Source organism: Hermetia illucens, chromosome 4, assembly GCF_905115235.1.
Source record: "Hermetia illucens chromosome 4, iHerIll2.2.curated.20191125, whole genome shotgun sequence".
Classification (NCBI taxonomy): Eukaryota; Metazoa; Arthropoda; class Insecta; order Diptera; family Stratiomyidae; genus Hermetia; species Hermetia illucens.
The window spans coordinates 119842106-119848105 of record NC_051852.1 but is presented as its reverse complement, the minus strand read 5'-3'; positions in this window follow the sequence as shown (position 1 = coordinate 119848105).

Sequence of the window (6000 nt, the reverse complement as noted above, 5' to 3'; positions counted from 1 at the left end):
CAGGCATCGAGGGTTCTTTCTACTGCCTCGTAGAAGGTATCCTTCTCCGACTCTGCAGTCTCCTCTGTAGGAACCTGAGCGTTAATGAGGTTTATATTTCCAAATTTGCCTCGCAAGCTCAAAGTGCATAGCTTTTCGCTTATATTTTCAAAGCCGATAACAGCAGGTTTCATTTTTTGGCTGACTAAGAAACCTACTCTGAGCACATGGTTTACCCAATGGCCACTATAATTTATGGTGTAGTGTCTCTTTTTCAGGAAACCGGTCTCTACCCGACGCATCTTCTGCAACGCTGTTCCTCTGCGCCAGCTTCTTGGCAGTTGCATTTCTGTACAGGGAGCGCACGTTCAATGAGAAAATGCGGAAATCAGATATTCCTTGACCTTCCGCATAATCTGAACATAAGAGAAATCATTTGTGCTTTCAATGGCAATTGCATCCGGAATGGGCTTCCTTGTTTTTACCTGCTTCCTTGGCTTCACAGTTGTCCAAACATTTGTTCCCACTTTCTGGATTTCATTTGTGAAGCTGGTTTGAAGTTCAAACATTGGACTCCCACTGTAACTGGCTCTTTGGACCCTTGGCTTTTCTTCGGTGTTGGAAGTCTTAAACCAGTATCCTCCATTTTTTCTCTGCTGGTCTGTATGCCCTTTACAACTTTCTATTTTGGACTTGTTTGAGTGACTCGTTCCATCCTTTTGGTAGCAATCGGTACCTGCCGGAATGGAGTCACCGTAGGGCTTTTTAACTGTGCTGTATTCGCTGCGCATTGGTTTGTCGAACCTCACTCATCCATGGCCTTTTCATAGGTGTCTTTAAGGTTTTGAACAACCATCTTAATGTAGCGATGAACATTATGCTTCGGCCGACAAATTCGTAGAGCGTATTCAGGGCATTCCCAGCACATCAATTCTCTCGCCGTTGGCACGTACCGCTTTTTCCTTCCTGGACCCGATACAGTCTTCGCCACTATAAATACCTAGTCCTCGATTCGTCTTCAGGGACCTGAGTGGAGAGTGTAGCATTTTATTACTTCGCTTGAAAGGATCCAGGTTCGTTACCTCCTCCATATCACTTTTTGTAGTATCTACTTCGATAGTCCCATAATCAGCAAGAATAGCGTCAATAGTCTTTTTATCCCCAATTCAATATTACTGGTATTTTATTTTCTTCATCCATATTTTTGTTCGGGAGTTTGCCCCAAAGGTTGGCGTTCACGGACCACTCTGCTTCGCCCGCCCACCTACCAAACACTAGCCACCCGCCGAAAGTTCCGTAGGCTTTTAGCAATAGTTCCATCGACGCATCTCCTGAGTGAGCTAGACTAACTTAGGTGTTTCCCCTAGTTTAGGGCATGCTATCTCCACTAAACCACGGTTCACCCGTCTCGGGATTATGACAAAGTAGCGTGTTGGATTCGGAAACCCACAGGAGACGTTCGCCTTAACCGACTAGTCGCAACCCTACCCTGGTCGGATTCCAATTTTGCATACGAAAATAGTGTTTCGCTTCGTTTTTTGCCCTTAGTAAGGGTTTTATTTTCTCCTCTTTCATTGATTCCTTTACATTGTATTTAAAAGACTGTACGTCACGTTCCTGTAAACAAGTCGGAATACCGGAAGCTCGCGCTTCGGGTATAAAGGTTTTGTGTTCATCTTATGGAAGAAACTTCAACGCACATTTTTCTGTCCGTATATAGCTACAAATCCAACGTAATCCTTCATATTTTTCCAAACTACGAGACATACGCACATATTACAGCCATAGATATTACGCTCACCCTAAACAAAGCCTATTTCCGAATACTGTACACATATATGCACGTATATAAATTGATCGTACCCATATTTCCGATTTACTTCTTATATCTATTTGAATTAGGCATTACCCGCAAAGTTCATTAGCACGCATATATTATATACCTACATACACACATGTCTGGCTGACAAATAACTAAAAAACTAAAACAAAATAATTCTCTGCGACCCAATTCATAACAATTCATTTCGTTGTGGTATTGACGAATTGATATGTGATGATGACGTCATGCAGGTTGGAGAGTGCACGAAATTCACGAAAAATTGTAAAGTTTCACCCCCTATAACTTTGTCAATAATAGTTGGATTTTCTTCAAACTTGACCAAACTGTGCATTATATTCTTCGTTATAGGCATGCCAAATTTTGTACTTCTGGGATGAACATAAGGGGGGGTGCCGGGTAAATTTCTAAAATGTGGAAATATACTATTATTAACTTTATTTGTGTAGATATCGGAACCGGATATATTTTGAGGCCTAGATTTCGTAGAGATGCACCACTGTGATTTTTTTCAGATTTTTCGGTTGGATAGGTTCTGAGAACGAGACCTGTTACACTTTTTGTCGGTCATATTTTGAACCCTCACTCCCCTATGTTTCATCTAATATCAAATATTGAACCAGATTCGAAAAGTACTAACTGAGACCTTTCATTTGATACCCTACATGGCTACATTCTGTGAAAAAAAAATTTGCACCCTCCATTCACATGTACGGGGAGCCCCCCCTTAAACTTAACACAAGATGGCGCCACTTACTGCATGTAAAGGGATCACCAGATTACATACTCTCACCAATTTTCGTGACAATCGGTCCAGCCGTTTCCGAATAAATCGGGTGTGACAGACAGACAGACAGACAGACAGACAGACAGACCAACAGACGGACAGACGGACAGACAGACACCGTCTCGATTCTAATAAGGTTTTGTTTCACACAAAACGTTAAAAAACAAAACACATATAACTCCTTTTACCCCTTTTCGGACCACTTATGAATTTTGTACGACCGTTTCCGTATTTCGCTTTTGTTCACTATATATGCTTTGGTGCATACAGTAAAGCGGAAATATTCAATGTAGGTGCATATATATATTGCACACGCCAATGTGCGGAATAGACAATATTTGTTTAGGATGAACATAATATTTATGTCTTTAAGATATACATGCATATATCTGAAAGCTTGGACATATACTTACATATGAAGTAATATTTTGAATTTATAGCTATCTGCGAAGGGAGAAAAATGCATAGAAAGTTCGTCACATAAAATAAACGCAAAACCTTTATATCTGAACCACCCAGCTTCCGGTATTTAGACTTGTTTATTTTCAGTTTTAACTTTGCCCGTTTTTTTCGCGACAGATGCAATAAGCAGAAGTTCGAATGATCGAATGTAGATGCATTGATAAGAACAAATAGTCAAAAATTTGAGTCATTTTTTAAGGTTTTGTGTAAAACATAGTCATATGGGAACTATGAAATCCCACGTATACAGTAAGTGATATAAATTTAGGTGGTAAAGGGGGGCTCTCCATACATGCAAAGGGGGGATTCAAAAATTTTTTTTTGCTGGATATAGTCGTGTAGGGTATCAAATGAAAGGTCTCGATTACTACTGATATTAGCCTTGTCGTGAATTGCAAAGTGCACGAGTGAGGAGTCAAGATGTACGCACTTAAAGTGAGACAGGACTCATTTTCGAAAACTACCCAACCCAAAGATCCGAAAAAAAATGAGGAAAGTGCGCTTGGATCTAGGCCTCAAAATATGTCCCATTTCGATATATGCTCAAATAAACTTACTAATAGTATGTTACTATCTTTAAGACTTTAACTGAAAAAACCATCTTAATTTCATCCTAGGAGTGCAGTGCGGTGCACCGACATAGATGACAGTCTCGTGCATCCATATGCCAAGTTTCATGAAAATCCGACTATTAGTGTCAAAGTTATAGCAGTTCAAACTTATCAATTTCGTTCGAATTTACTGAATCCTAAGCCATACAAATAAGATGGTGACGTCGTAATTAACGAGAATAATTGACATTCGAGTGAAATACTAAAATTCCATTCATGAAGAATCTACTTCTCCCCCAGCCCTTTTTAAGGTTTTGTATAAACACAAAAGTCATGTGGGGTGTCAAATTAAAGGTCTCGGTTAGTACTTTTCGAAGCTGGTCTTAGTTTTGACATTTGTTGGAAAGGTGGGGAGTGCGGGGCTGGAAAGTGATCATTTCTTTAACGAACCTATTCTCAAAAAGTACCCAACCGAAAAAAAAGAAAAAACCAGGAGGCTTCCACTATATAGTGCCTACGCTCTGAAATAGCCTACGTACCTATATCTATTCAAATAAAGTTAATAATAGTATAATATGTTACTGTCATTTTCAGTAATTGACAGAAAAGCCCCCCTTAAGTTCACCCTACAATCACGAAATTTTGCCTACAGCATAGAACATGATCCTGCTGCCGCTTCTATGAAAATTCAAGACAATGAATGTCAATTTCACTTGAAAGTGGATCATCATCATCATCAACAACCGGTATCCGGTCTAGGCCTACCTTAATAAGGAACTGCAGACATCCCGGTTTTGCGCCGAGGTCCACAAAAGTGAAAGTGGATATTTTCACATAGTATATGCATATATTACGTGCTACATTTTTTTTTTTTTGAGTAGGGTAGGTAAATGCGTTTACGCACAGAGTGTTGGACTCCCGCAACAGCACGCTGGCGGACTACCAACTAAACACCTCCCTGTCATCAGAGAACTAGCCTGGAACCGTTTGACACATTACTTCGGGCTAGTCCTCCCGCTCTCCCGGCTTTGGGAGCCTTCAAGTCAGGGAATTCCTTTCACCAACGGGAGGGGAGGGGAGGAAGGGAGTTGTTGTTAGTTCAGGTAACCCCTTACCGTTCGATCCCCCTGCCGGTCGAGTTCAATCTTCTTCGTAGTAAGAAGAGCCCGAACATAATGCGCAATACGATTCCAGCTGCCAGCGCTCTTCAGCATCTCTCTGACAATGTTGTCTGGAGAGAGCTCCCCTGTGTCTGTATAAAGCTGCTGGCGAAGGCCGTCCCACCTCCCGCAAGAGAAAAAGGTGTGTTCAGCGTCATCCGCCACTCCATTGCAGAACACACAATCAGGAGATCGCGCCTTCCCAATCCTGTGCAAGTTGGGTAAGGAAGTAATCAATCTCACCGTGCTTTCTGTTCAACCATGGGTCTAATTTGTCGATGAGCCGCGCAGTCCACTTGCTCTTTGGCTCATTTTGCCACTCGCTAAGGGTGCGTTGACGTTCTTCACGGGCAACCACTTCTCTTAAGTTTTCGCCCTTACGGCGATAGATAGCTTTGCGCTCCTTGGCAAGGAGGGCAACGGGGATCACTCCCGCAATCACCATCACAGCCGGTTCGGAGACGGTGCGATAAGCAGACGCCACTCACAAAGCTCCCCGCCTCTGCACTTGAGCGAGGCGTTTACGATGCACCTCCTTGTTAAGGGCATCAGCCTATACCTCCGCACCATAGAGAAGGACGGACTGCGTTGCGTGCTACATACTAATGGGACAAATGCACACTCAAATCTTTTTATAAAAGAAACACAAGAAAACCTTTCATTCCTGAAGTGTCTAGCTTCCGGTTTCCCGGCTTGTTTATATCTGTTGTAGGTTAAATTCTTCGCATTTGCTAATAATATTAAACTCAAAGTGTGAACCGTATCAGGTTGACTATTATCAATACAGGGCTTTCCATCAAATTATTTTTTTTATATCGCTTTTTAAAAACTAGAGGGCAATGGAATTTTGAACTATGTGACACGGAGCTGTCATGCGCTCGTCGCTCCTCACATCTTCTTCTTTTCCTTCAGCCTTAGTCCCATTCACAAGCGGGGTCGGCTCGCCGTGATCGGTTTCGCCATTTTATTTTATCAAACGCCTGATCTGGATATAATCACGAGGCTTTTAAGGGGGTCATCCCGTGTGTCGGATCTGCGGAATCGAATTTTTTTTTCTGGCATCAATTGTATTTAGATACAGTGCAGAACATATGTGCAAAGTGATTTTTTGATATTAGGAGTCATTCGGAAATTATAGTGTTAAACACGTGGTAAGTCACATGCTAGATTTATATCGATCATCGTAATAAAGCGCGTATTTGTCGGTCCGATTGACGTTCG